The sequence below is a fragment of the Mustela nivalis genome (assembly GCF_964662115.1).
Source record: "Mustela nivalis genome assembly, chromosome: 7".
Classification (NCBI taxonomy): Eukaryota; Metazoa; Chordata; class Mammalia; order Carnivora; family Mustelidae; genus Mustela; species Mustela nivalis.
The window spans coordinates 9,558,138-9,570,945 of NC_139026.1; the positions used below are offsets into that span (position 1 = coordinate 9,558,138).

General features: G+C 60.1%; 1 long non-coding RNA gene across 3 annotated transcripts in view; it reads right to left on the bottom strand.

Annotated features, from left to right (window-relative positions):
- LOC309869313 overlaps positions 1-11,989 on the bottom strand; it is a 45,560-nt gene extending 33,571 nt beyond the window's left edge. For all 3 annotated transcript variants that reach the window (XR_014314113.1, XR_014314114.1, XR_014314115.1), the window contains exon 1: positions 11,505-11,989. This is a non-coding gene — a long non-coding RNA (uncharacterized lncRNA). The remainder of the gene's footprint in view (positions 1-11,504) is intronic.
- Positions 11,990-12,808: the final 819 nt, after the last annotated feature.

The window sequence follows — 12,808 nt, forward strand, 5'->3', positions numbered from 1 at the left end:
CTTGGTACCTCAGAAAGTCCCCTCTCCTTCCTAAAGCTCACCTCCCCATCTGGGCTCTGAGGGGCCTCAGCTGGACAACCTCTGAGATCCCTTCGGGCTTCAACTGGTACACTGCTGTGTCAGGGAGAAACATGCCACCTGCCACCAGGACCGGCAGGAGGAGTCAGACCGTGTGGAAACACTGTTGGCACCAAAGGGGATGGGGGGCCGGGGAGCTCACCCCCACCAAAACCAGGCATGAGATTCCTGAAAGCCACCGGAGCGGGCACAGGCTGCTGGGCACGGATTCAGACTGCCAAGTGGTACGTACCGTACGGTCCGCCTCTCAGCCGGGGGCTGGCGGGAGCGCCCAGACCTCTGGTAAAAATGAGCAACACAATCAAAATAACAGCACCCTCCGGGGTTCGCGTCAGACCTTCCCTGCCCCCGCCCCGCATTCCCCCACCAAGCAGCTCCTCTGCTCTCACTTGGCCCTAGGTCACGTGGGGGCGGGTAGGGCACCCTGCTCTGTCGGCCTTGAAGCCCTCATCCTTCCACCCACCCCGTCATCCCCGTTCTGTCTGCCCCCCACGGTGGAGGCGCCTTACCGCTCAGTGGCCGGGGCGGGGGTGCTGGCTGGGCCAGAGTCGGGGCACAGGGCTGAGAGGCAAACGAGCCAGGGGCAGGTGGGCGCCTGCCAGGGGCCTCAGCCAGCACGGCTGCAAAACCAGGAATTTGACTGAGAGCTTCGCCAAGGCCCTTCCTCAGCCTGTGACATCCAGGATGTCCCCAGAGGCCTGCAGAGCTCCCCAGCAGGGCCTGTGGCTGAGGTTGACCCCCATGGGGGCCGTGCCCCAGTGGGGGCCCGAGTGCTCCAGTGCCTCCCACGTGCCGGGAGCTGAAGGTGTCTGTGGTCCCCTGGCAGGAATGTGTCAGAGCTGGACCTGGAGCCAAGCCACAGACCCGGGGACAGAGGGTCCAACTCAGGAGCCCAAGCCGGCATTCTCTGGTGCCAGCCTCAGGACTGTTCTCCAGGGGACCGGCAAGGACCCCTAGGCAAAGATGGGGACAGACTCGGGGCTCCCAGAAGAACAGGCCCGTGGGCCCGCCCGGACAGGCCCATAGCCTGGGCTGGGCTCCAGGCCTCAGGGGAGACAATCACAAGGGACTGGAGGGTGTCGCCATCCTGGGAAAAGAGGGAAGACGGAAGGAGGAGACCCTTGGTGAAGGCATGACAGGAGGGGGTCCCCATCCCAAGTGGGAACGGGGGTCCATCTGTGATGAAAAAAATACCTCCAATCTTAGGGCTGTGGGCCCACCTGCCAGGGCGGGCTCCCATGACCAGCCAGACCCTGCTGCCCTTCCTTTGACATCTCTGCCTCGGGCCTCTCCCCGCGCCACCCCCACCAGCAACTCTCTCTCTCTCTCTCTCTCTCTCTCTCTCTCCTGCATTCCTCTGGGAGCTGATCAGGGCTTGAATGACACCCCAGATGACTCTTTGCTATTAATTCCCACACACAGAATGGGCCTCTTGTTCTCCTCTCCCGGAGGAATCGCCGTGGCCAAAGCCATCCCAAGAGTTCCTGACTTAACCCTTCTCCCGGCTGCTCATCTGCATGTCCCCAGACCCAGGGCCACAGGGCCAGCAGGAGGTGGGATGCAGAGAGGGAGTCTGGGAAAAACAGGGACTCCTCCAACCCAGAGCTTCTGGAACAAAGTCCCCAGGATAGGACAGCAGGACCACCCAAACTTCCCAGGGACCCTGAGCCTGGCTCCTTGCCTAAGCCTCTCTCAGCCAGGCCCTGGTGGCCAGAAGGCCTCACGACTACGTGCGGGAGGCCCAGGGCCTACAGCCTCGCCAGGGCCAGTCTGATGCCTCAGACCCCCAGGGAGGTCCTTCAGGGGACACCTGGCAGGCTGGGGCTCTCAGCCGTACCCGGTCCTGAGGGGGTTAATAGGACCGGAGGCAGCAGCCACCTGTCCAGGTAGGTCACGGACGAGAGACAAGAGGTGCGTAGCCTTTGGAGTCTGGAGACAGAGGAGGAACTGGTCTGTTGAGTCAAAGGACACCATCTCTTCTTTGCCTGTCCCCACCCCTCCAACTTAGACAATGGGAGTGAGAAGAGCTTCAGAGGCCATCTAGGCCGGGCCCTCCGTGCTCAGATGGGGAATGTGAGAGGGGGACAGTGTGGCCTCCGTCCCTCCGGGCAAGTGGGTGGCACAGCCCGGGGACCCAGTTTCTAAACCAAGACACTTTCTCCTTCTCCATCCCTTCCTTTTCCACTTTCCACCGTCTCCCTGCCACCGACCCAACTCTGCAAGCCTGCTGTGCCACCTTGAGCCCATCACCTTGGCTCCCTCGGTGGCGGAGAGCTCGTCCTTGAAGGGGACATGAACCCCTGCTCCACAGTCCGCATCAGCCACCTTTGCCTCTTGCCCCAGGACAAGGCACACATCCTTCCATCTGCAGCTCAGTGAGGACCATTCCGGAAAGACTTGAACCCACCCTCCGACCTTGCTTCTTGCCATCACAGCGCTGTGGGAGCTCAGGGAGAAGGCCCCAGAGGCCATGGCGGTTAAGCCGGGAAGAGGCAGAGGGAGGTGGGGTGCGGGGCACAGGCCCAAGGCAGCAGCAGTGCAGCCAGCGCGTGGAGGTGGCGCAGAGGCAGGACAGCCTAGGGAGCAGCAAGCTGAAATGTGGACCGGAGCCAGGCTGGGAGGACCTGGAAGGTCAGGACAGGCGGCACTGGGCGCTCAGCCCCGAGAGCTGCTCGGCAATCATGTGCACACATCTTGGCTGCTCTACCTTGTCACCTCTGCCGTCTCTCTCACCTTCCTGGGGCCCTCCACCCCCTGGCAGCCTCCCCAGATTTCCAGGTAGACGGGGCCAGGGCAGGTGAAGGATGGCCAGGGGAGGAGCGGGGGGAGGGGGAGGGCGAAGACAGAGAAATTTGAGGAGAGAGACTGAGAGAGATGGAGGCCTTGCAAGCAGAGGCCGGGCTGGAGACAGGGGGAGAACAGGGACAGAGACGGCCAGCCAGAGACGGAGCGGACCAGAAGAGGACGGACGCGGGGACATGGAAGCAACCAGCTGTGGGGTCAAAATTACAAAGCCTCCTAGAGAGAGGAGGCCGCAGACAGAAAGAAGGGGAAGAGGAAGCAATGGGCAGAGAGTAGGAAACCAGGCGGAAAGTAGGCCAAGAGGCAGAGCCAGGCGTGGAAAAGAAGACCGAAGGCAAAGGTCTGGAGGAAGATGAGGCGGCGGAGGAGGGAGGAGAAAGGGGGCCTCCAGGCAGGTCCCCGCAGCCCCCTCCCGGCACCCCGCGCCGCGGGGCGCACACACGGTGCTCCAGCAGCGTACAGGAGGAGGACCCGGAGCTCCCAGAGCTCAGCGCACAGCAATGAGGAGGGCACCGCGGAAGCCCGGAGGGATGGTCTGCCCCAGAGGTGGGCGCTGGAGGCTGGGGAGGGGAACCGAGAGGCCACCCAGTCCAGTAGTTTCCGCATTAGCCGCACCATAGACACAGAGGAGCTTTTATTTATTTTTTTTTAAAGATTTTATTTATTTATTTGACAGAGATCACAAGTAGGCAGAGAGGCAGGCAGAGAGAGAGAGGAAGAGAAGCAGGCCTCCTGCTGAGCAGAGAGCCCGATGCAGGACTTGATCCCAGGGATCCCTTGGACCATGACCTGAGCCGAAAGCAGAGGCTTTAACCACTGAGCCACCCAGGCGCCCCACAGAGGAGCTTTTAAAAGAGATTCCCACCCAGGGGCCCGTGGGTGGCTCAGTCAGTTCAGGGTCTGCCTTCAGCTCAGGTCATGATCCCAGGGTCCTAGGATCGAGCCCCACATTGGGCTCCCTGCTAAGCAGGAGCCTGCTTCTCCCTCTGCCTCTTTCCCTGCTTATGCTCTCTCTCTATGTCACATAAATGAATAAAACCTTTAAAAAAGAAAAAAAAGTTTAAAAAATGAGAGAGATTCCCACCTAAATCTATGACTGGAATGGGACCTGGGAACCAGCACCGACAGCAAGCTCTCCAGCGAGCTTGTAGCCACGTGTGGTTCTGGGGTGAACCAGACTAACCAGTGAGGGGGCCACTGACGGCCACACAAGGGTTCCCTGCAAAGTCTTACAGTGAGGCCTCCCAGGTCCCAGCCCCGGGTGGCACACAGGAAGGGCCTCAGTGGGCAGTGCCGCCTCCCTCTCCCGCCATCTCTCCAGCCTCGAGGCCAGGGCCCAGCTCTTCGGGGGCTGCCAGGTCAGTCACCCTCCTGAGGCCCAGAAATCAAATGGGGGAAAGGAAGAGGATTTCTGTCCCCCACTTCCCCGCCCCCGTCCCCTGAGTGCCAAGGCCTGGGGCTGCGAGCTCTAGCCAGAGATGGGGGCGGAGGGTGGGGCAGGAGGGAGGAGGGGGAGACCTGGGTGCTTCCTGTGCCCCCCCTCTTTCCCTTGGCCTCCTTGGACTCAGGGCTGGGTCCCCTGGGGCGGTGTTTCTGAAGCTGACAGATCTGCCCCGTCCTTCCTGCCTGCTGGGGGAAGGGGTGGGGCTGGCTGGGGAGCTGGCTCAGATCCCCCTTCCCTAGGTCCTCAGGGCCTTGGCGTCTCACTAAACCCAGCCTGTCGCTCCAGGGGCCCCGGCTGCATTAGAAGGAAGAATACGGGACTAGGGGTCGAGGCACCTGCCTCGGTCACGTGACGGACCTCGTACCCATCTCCTCCCTCTGGCCCTCAGACTCAGCCTCCGTCCTCACTCCCTTCACCTCTCCAGGCCTCCCGCCCCTTCCTCCACTGGTCACCCCCCCTCATTCATTCATTCACCCATTCGTTCATCGGGCACCTCCGGCATGCCAGGCATTCCGCGGATCCCCAAGGATTCAGGGAGCTGACATCCTCGTGGGAAGACGGACAACAAATAACTCATCTCACAACAAACATAAAGTCGTGAATCGACGCGAGCACTGTAAAGCAGAAGGCCAGAGTGCGGTCCCAGGGCGTAACCGATGCTAGAGAATCAGGCGGTGTCTGCAGACCCGACCTCAAGGCTGAGCCCACAGGAGAGGCCGGCGAGGTGACCGCGGAAAGCGCGTTCAGTGGAAGGATGGCATTCGTGGAGCTTGGCAGCCGCTGTGGCTGGAGTTTCGGGATGAGAGTGGGGCCAGGACGTGAGGGCCAGGCTGAAGATTTGGGATTTTGATCCCGAGAGCCGTGAGAAGGAACTATGTTGTATCAAGTCTGTCTCTGATGTGAAGTGTTATTTCCATAATGGGCACATGTGTCTGCTACATCCGTGCGTTTGCTCACCCAGTGAGCAAGCAGCTGACTGTGGCATGAACTCGTGGGTCTTGCCCCAGAGGGACCGATACTAATGATGTGATCGGGCCTGGGGAGCGGAGAAGCAGCCCAAGATTCTTAGTGGGTTCTCTCTCTGGTCATCGAGGTTGGACAAGTACTGTCCTATGTGTACCTGCTTGTGCACTCCCATGTCCAGCCCTGAGTAGCCGAGTCGGGGAGACAAAACCAGGTGTGGGCCTTTTCCCACAGAACCCTGAAACCCCTGCTAGTAAATCTGAAGGAGCCCCCTCTCCCCTGAAATCAGAGGTCAACTCTCATCGTATAGATGAATGGCTGAGCAAACCCAGAGAGGGCAGCGGACTGCCCCAAGGTCACACAGCAAGAGTCTGGACTTTGGCAGCGTTGGGAACAGCTCCTCCCACTGTACCTGCCAAAGCTGAGATTTCCGCTTAGGGTTCTAGCCCCAAACGAGAGACATTCAAACTCTCTGACTTCTCTACCTGCCACCTGGTGTGGGGGGAGGGTGAGACATGTGAAATCCTTGTGTCTGGCAGCCTCATGGGTACATTTCACTTCTCCTTGGACCGGAGCACCCGGACGCGTGAGCACACCCCCCCCCCCGGGTTGTGCCCGAGTCCCTTGGTCTTATCGCGGTAAGTGCGCCTCCTCCCCCTGCAAAGGGAAGAGATTTTCCTGGGTGTATTATAGCCAAGATATTATCATATCCAATACGTGGGCCGTCCTGCCTGGAAAATGCTGGACACAGACGAGAGAAGCGAACGGCCATGTCTACCTTTTGTTTCCAGCAATCTGCTGGGCACGTACTGTTTCTCTCTGCTTTTTCATTTTTGTGACATTCTCAGGAGCCAAGTGTTGCTATCATCATCTTACCGATGAAGTAATTCGTTACGAAGATAAGTAAGCAGCCCAATCCCACAGATTAGTGGGGGCAGGACAGGATTTGAACCCTGGTCTCTCTGGCTCTGGATCTCAGGCTCATCACTCGGCTCCCTTGTCCTTATAAAGTGACACCATCACAGAACACGGTAACCTTCTTATGGAGCAGCCCCTTCAAGCTCATATAAACACTGAAATCCCACCAGATCACCCTGTGTTCACTTTCAGGGGACAGAGGGGAAACTTTGCAAGAGCAGAGATGCGCTCACAACGCCAAGCCCGGTGACCATGACTACCTTCACGCCCAGGCCGGCCCCCTTCAGCATCCACAGCCCCCTGGTCCCTGGTCATGCCCCGGAGGATGGGGGTGAAATGACAGGGTATCTGGTGTGGGCAGATCCAGGGTTTTTCCAGGCACCCCTACACCGGGCCACCTGGATAAGCCCCTCGCTCCAAGCTGCCCAGGTAATGGAGGCTCAGAGGCCCTTGTTAGCCACACTCAGCTGTGACAGTAGCAGCCCCAACCCGGTCAAAACCAGGGTCCCCTCTGAGAAAAGCCACCCTCGGCCCTCCTCTGCCCTCTGTCTCTCCTCCACCTTCCCCACACCGCTCTCGCCACCTTCCCTCACACCTGTCCGCGCCCCTGTCCTAATAAGCGCGTGGGAATGTATGAATGAACGACCCAACTCCCCACTCATCGACAAGCTCCTCGAAGATAAGCCAACTGTTCGTCGGTCTTCATGACCCCACAGACAGCAGAGCCTTGCCTAGGAGTGGGTCCTCGGGAAACCTGGGGCAAAAAGTCAGGGCACAGAGGTCAAGTTCTGAGACTAAGCAGTCATGTGACCTCAGCCAGTTAGTCGCCCTGCTTCCTGCTCTTGTTCCATGGGACGATGGTCCTGCCCGTGTTCCGCCAGCTCCTGGCTGCGAGGGGCGGACAGAGAACGTCCGCTGACAGCAATAGCATGTGGACAGGGAAAGGAGCAAGGACGACTATCAAACCCAAGGTCAGCTGACAGCCACCCTCCGGGGGCCGACCCCTAGATGCCGAGATCAACAGCAGCCATTGACCTAGTCCCGTAATGTGCCAGGGACGATCCTGAGCGCTTACATACTACATCCGGATTCATCTCCCCACAACCTAGAAGGAAAGGGAGACTCAGACCTCACGTCCTTTGCTGAGGACACACAGCTAATAAGTGGGGGTGCCAGGATTCAACCCGGAGCTGTCTGACTCAAGAGCAGCACAGCTTGCTACCTGCATAGTCATCTCCTTAGGACTCCTTCGTTCATCGGCACCGCTGGGCACCTTCCAAGTGCCGGGCATATGTCGGAAGGCCGGAAAGACCCGCCTTGCAGGGATCAGGTCCTGCTGGAAAGGCGAGGGACACAGGAGCCGGACGAGGCTCCAGGCCCAGCCACCAGGCAAGGTGTCCAGAGCAAGGCTGGGCCACAGAGTGGGGCCGGGGAGAGTGCTCACGGCCGAGGAGGAGTTGGGAATAAGTATTTAAACAAAGATCCATTTCTTAACTGCAGAACTTAGAGCTTTAGACAGGCCCTGCGTCTCTAGAAAGAGGAAGTGGAAAGCAGGGTTTCTGTAACTTATTTGCCCACAAAACTGCCTTTTCAAGAGATACCGCTCCATGTCTGGCAACACCACGGCTTGGAAGCTCAGGCGTTGGACCCTCGTTTTGAAATAGAATTCATGGGCTATCCGACCTGGAAACACCCTCAGAGATAACCTAGTCTGCCCCTCATTTCAGGGGATGGGAAACTGAGGCCACGGGAGGCTAGAGGTAGCCGAGGCAACAAAGGACCTCAACAGCCCAGCCGGGACACAAGCCCAGCCCTCGGGGTCCCTGTAGCCCACATAGCCCAAGGCGCTGGGTATCCACGTAGGCCTCTCCCCTCAAACTCTGAGCTCCTGTGTCCCATACAGAGTACATTCCCGAAAGTTCAGCTCAGCGTGAGAGATTCGGGGCAGACACCCGGAAGGGGTTTCTAGCAGCAGGGTCTGGAGAACAAGAACAAGCCCTCCTGGGAGGGCTTCTGAGAAGAGGGCAGAGGCCAGCTGCCCTGAGGCTGCCCTAGGCACTGGCCCAGCCTCCTTGTGGTCAGAGAGGGTGGGGCGGGCCAGGGAAGGAAGACTCCAGTCCCTGGAGCTGTCTTCCTGGCTTGGGGTGGGACCCTCGGCTTGGACCAGAAACAAGGACGGGTGAGAGCCCTTGTTGGGACAAGCCCTGGAACGCGGCGGTCCTCCATCCTCCACAAGCGCTCAGGCCCTCCACCTCCAGGAAGCCAGTCCTGCCTGCTCCAGCCTCGCCAATCTGTTCCGCTCTGGAACCCTGACAGCAGCTCAACTCAGGAAAGACTCCCTGAGGTCATGCTGTGCCCTGAGGAGGGCCAACACCAAGAAGGAAGGCATGGCCCTACCCTCTCAGGGGCTCCAAGTAGGAGGTAGAGACTGGTCCAGACACCATGCTGTGTGAGGAAAGGAGGTGCAAGTAACAACTCCACCAGCAAGTAATACAGGGAGAGAATTCCAGCCGAGCTCACGTCCGGAGTGCGTCCCTGGAAGAGAGGGCCTCAGAGCTGAGCGGTGATGGGGAGCACGAGGAAAGTGCAAAGGCCCATGGGGGGGTGGAGGAGGGGACTGGCCCATGGCGGCCCCTGGGGTCTAGTGGCACGGGGCAGGATGGTCAGAGGTCCGGCTCCGGAGGTAAACTGCAGCCGCAGATGCATTCCCACCTATCACTGAGCTCGGGCCTGTCGCTGGACCTCTTGTGCCTCAGTTTCCTTCCTAGAAGGAGAATAACAACAGCACCCACTCGCTGGGTTGCCGAGAGGACAGAAGCACTCAGAGCCCACGGGAGGCTCTGGCAGTGCGGGCCTCTGCTATGGAGGGGGCCCAGGGAGGGGAGGCCCAGTGCTGAGGGGCTTATCATGCACCAGCCCGGTCTGATGCTGGGATTCGGGGGGCAGACAGTAAAACTCCTGAAGGCGGGTCCACACTGGCTACTCAGTAAATGCTTGTGCACTTGAACTGATGTGAGCATTTCCACCTCCCAGCACGTAAATTACTACTACGAACCAAACACTGAGCTAGGCACTTGTGCGTGCATGTGAGTCTGTGCGGTTTCTGAATTCTCCCATCCACTCCCACGTGCAGTGATGTATATTATCAGCATTTTACACATGCAAAAATCAAGTCCCAAGAAGCTAAGAGCACAAATTGCCCAAGGCCACGTGGATGCTAATGGCAGGACTTCCTGACTCCAAGTCCAGTGCTCCTTCCACTGCCCTCCAAACGACGAACCACACAGCCTGTCCAGAGGTGGCAGGGGCCTAGGAAATGTTCGAGGGAGTGCTTACACTCCCCATACGCTCACCCAGACTAAGCTTCTGCAGCGGTCACTACCCTACCCTTGACCCCTGACCTGTGCCCCTGAGCCCTCCCTCACCCCACTGTGCAGTCGCTCCCCTGCCACAGCCCCCCACTCCGCAGACACCCCAGTATGACTGCAATTCCAACCTCCAGCTCTGGGTTCCAGAGCCCTGGCCCCCTGCCCTCTCCCCAGAGATGCGGGGCTCTGCGTGGGCTTGTCACAGCCTGCGGGCTCCTGGCCCCCAGTGAGGGAAAGCAGGGCCCAGAGAGCTAAAAAGTAAGCACATCTGGACCCCCATCCCTGATGCAGAGTCAGCCAGTCTGTGGTGGGATCCAGGCTTCGGTATTGTTTAAAAACTTCGGACGTGATTCTGAAGTTCAGCAAGAATTACAACCAATCCTCAGACACCTGCCTAGGAGCTGGTGAGAAATGCAGAACCACAGCTCCCATCCCAGACCCGAAGAATGCCAGCCAGTGTTCTGCACACCTTTATGTTGAAAAGTACTGCCCTCGGCCAAGCCCCGCTTCTGCACAAACCAGCAGGTAGGGAGGAAAGCCAATCCCCTCCCCCTGGCCCCCGGGGCGCTGGACAGGTGGACAGGTGAGTGTCTGAAGCACTGAGAGGGGCCATAGGCCCCAGGGAATGAGGGAGTGACAGCCTAGACCAGGCGCCTCGAGGTGCTAAAGTGCTTTCCCAGTGTCCCCTCATCTGGTCCTCAGGCAGGAAGAGTCTCATGCCCAGCTGGGGAAACTGAGGCTGGAGCAGAGGCCCAACTTGACCAGCACCACCCCTCACCCTGGCGCAGCCCCTGCTCCACTGAAAAGCAGACCCCCCCATCTCAGCTCAGTGTGTTACCTAGGAGGCAGGCAGGGAGGCGCTGGGGGTCTCTGCCCAGGTGACAGATAAGGGACTGAGACCCAGGGCAGGGAACCAAAGGCGGAGCCTTCCACGGAATGGGCCCAGTGCCCTAGGAAGAGGACTCAGGGAGCTAAGGGGTTAAGGGTCACTGCTGAAGGAAGCAGTTCTGCCAGGCGGGGTCCTCAGTGGACTTTACCTCTGACTGCCAAGGGCCATAATTCACTGTCAGGGCCATCTGAGCAGTAAGGCTGGGACTGGCAGCAACAGAACCCAGGTGGGGTGGGGGGAGGTCCCAGGAAAAGTCTGCAGCTCCTGAAAGGCCTCTCCACCCAGGGAGGGAAGCCTGACTCTCCACCATTACGCTCACACTCTCATGGCGGGCCCCTCTCTGCTGGGGAGAGAGGGCAGGCCATAGGGTCCGTGGCCACCACATCTCAGTGAGGAGGGGCAGGCTGGATGGGGGTGTGGCTGTTCTGCTAAGGGTAGAGACCAGGGTACCTTCCTCTGGCACCCCTGCCCCCCCCAACTCACTGCACTCCAGGGATGCCTGGGGCCTTTGCCCTCTCTGCTGGAGGAAGCTGGGGCCCCCAGGGCCTGGGAATGGGATGGAGGGGATTATAGTGGGGGGGGTCACAGCAGGGGTCCCCTCTGCCCCCGCCCCTTTGCCCACACCTCTGGGCATCAGGCAGCCCCTCCCCACACCCCTGAAGGCCCACCTGTCTCATCCAGCAACCTCCCAGCAGAAAGCCCAAGCACGGCAATGAGGAAACAGGAGAGAGGGAGAGACAGAGAGACAGACAGAGGGAGGGGAAGAGAGAGGTCCCCTCTGTCCAGCATGGCTTCTCTGTGGACCCAGAGCGCCCACCATCGCACCCACCCCATCCTGGCACAGCTGGGCCCAGGAGGGTGAGGGAGGAGGGGAGCCGGAGAGGGGCGCTGTGGGACCCCACGCCCAGGCTTCTTACCCTGGGCCCTCTCCCTCTACGGCCACCCCTCCCACCCCAGGGGGGTCTCAGACGCCACAGGCAGCAGGGAAGTCCTTCCCTCCAAGAGGAGGAACCAAGGGATGGGAGGACGAGAGGGGACCCACCGGGATCGAGAGATGCCGGGCAGGCGGGCCGCGGGCGGACAGCAGCGGGTGTCGGAGACTGCTGCGGGCAGCTGGACACGACCGGCTGGATGCGCGTCCCTCCGTCCCTCTGTCCATCCAGGGCGGCTCCTCTCTGGGCGGTTCTGAGGCCGGGCGGGCGCTGTTAAAAAGCTTTTTATGTGTGTGTGTGTTAATCACATGATTGCCGTTCACCTGTATTTCGAACAAAGACAGCTCACTGTTTCAAGGCCCCGAACAAGAGTCTGGGCACAGGGAAGAGAAGGGAGGCGGGGGGAGGAGGGTTGGCAGCGCCGGGGGTGGCGTCGAGGAAAACTGGGGGGAGATTGTCCAAGGCCGGCAAGCGAGAGAAAGAGAAAACCCTTATCAAACTCCTAATTCACTGGGCTCCGAGGCCCCAGACACACTGGCCCGATTGTCTGACTGGTTGTGTGTGCGAGCATGTGTGTGTGTGTGTGTTCCAATGTCCGCTCCCCCCACCCCCAACATGCCTTTGCCTCGTGTGACTACCTCATTGTGTCCCATTACCCACCCTCCTCCACCCCCTTGGCCTTTCCCAAGCATGAGGCCTTGCCTAGACCCCCTTAGCAGCCCCACTCCAGACGAGACTCCCTTGGGCTGGGCCTAAGGCCTTGCCCAGCCACTGAGCTCAGGAGTGTACGTGGTCGCCCGCGCGGGCCCAGGCTCCACGTGCCCCTCCACGCCCACCCGAACCTCTGCCTCGACACCCGGCCCCTGGGAAAGGGGAGAGGAAAAGGAGCCTTGGGTGATGGGCGGGAAAGAAAAGGGAGAGAGGTGACCCCACTGGGGAGGTGGCCGAGGACAGGAGTGGGCAGAGAGGTGGGAGAGGGAGGCGGGCAGGGAGGGAGACACCCTGAAAGGGTGGGGAGTGCGGGACTTCACGACAACCCTGAATGAGAATCTCCCCACCGCAGACCAAGAGAGCATGAACCCAGCGTGGAGGGAGTTGGGGTCCCAGAAGCCTTTCAGACCTAGCTGAAGAGGAACCCCCCAGCCCAGCCCCACGGCCAGCCCCCCTAGGAACTTCAGTCCTGCCTCCCTCTACCTTGAGCCAGGCCAGCCCTTCCAAGCGCTGCGTGTCTGGTGAGAAGGGCCCAGGGCTGGAGCTAGGGCCTCTGGCCTGGGCAGGAGGTATCCAGCTACCCCTGCCTCTCCAGGTACGGACCAGCGTGTGCTTTCTCTCCCATATGAGCTGAGGCAGAGGGTAGCCTGGGTCAGGCTGGGAGGCAGGTGAGGCAGGCTGAGAAGAAGCGTCCCTCGGATCA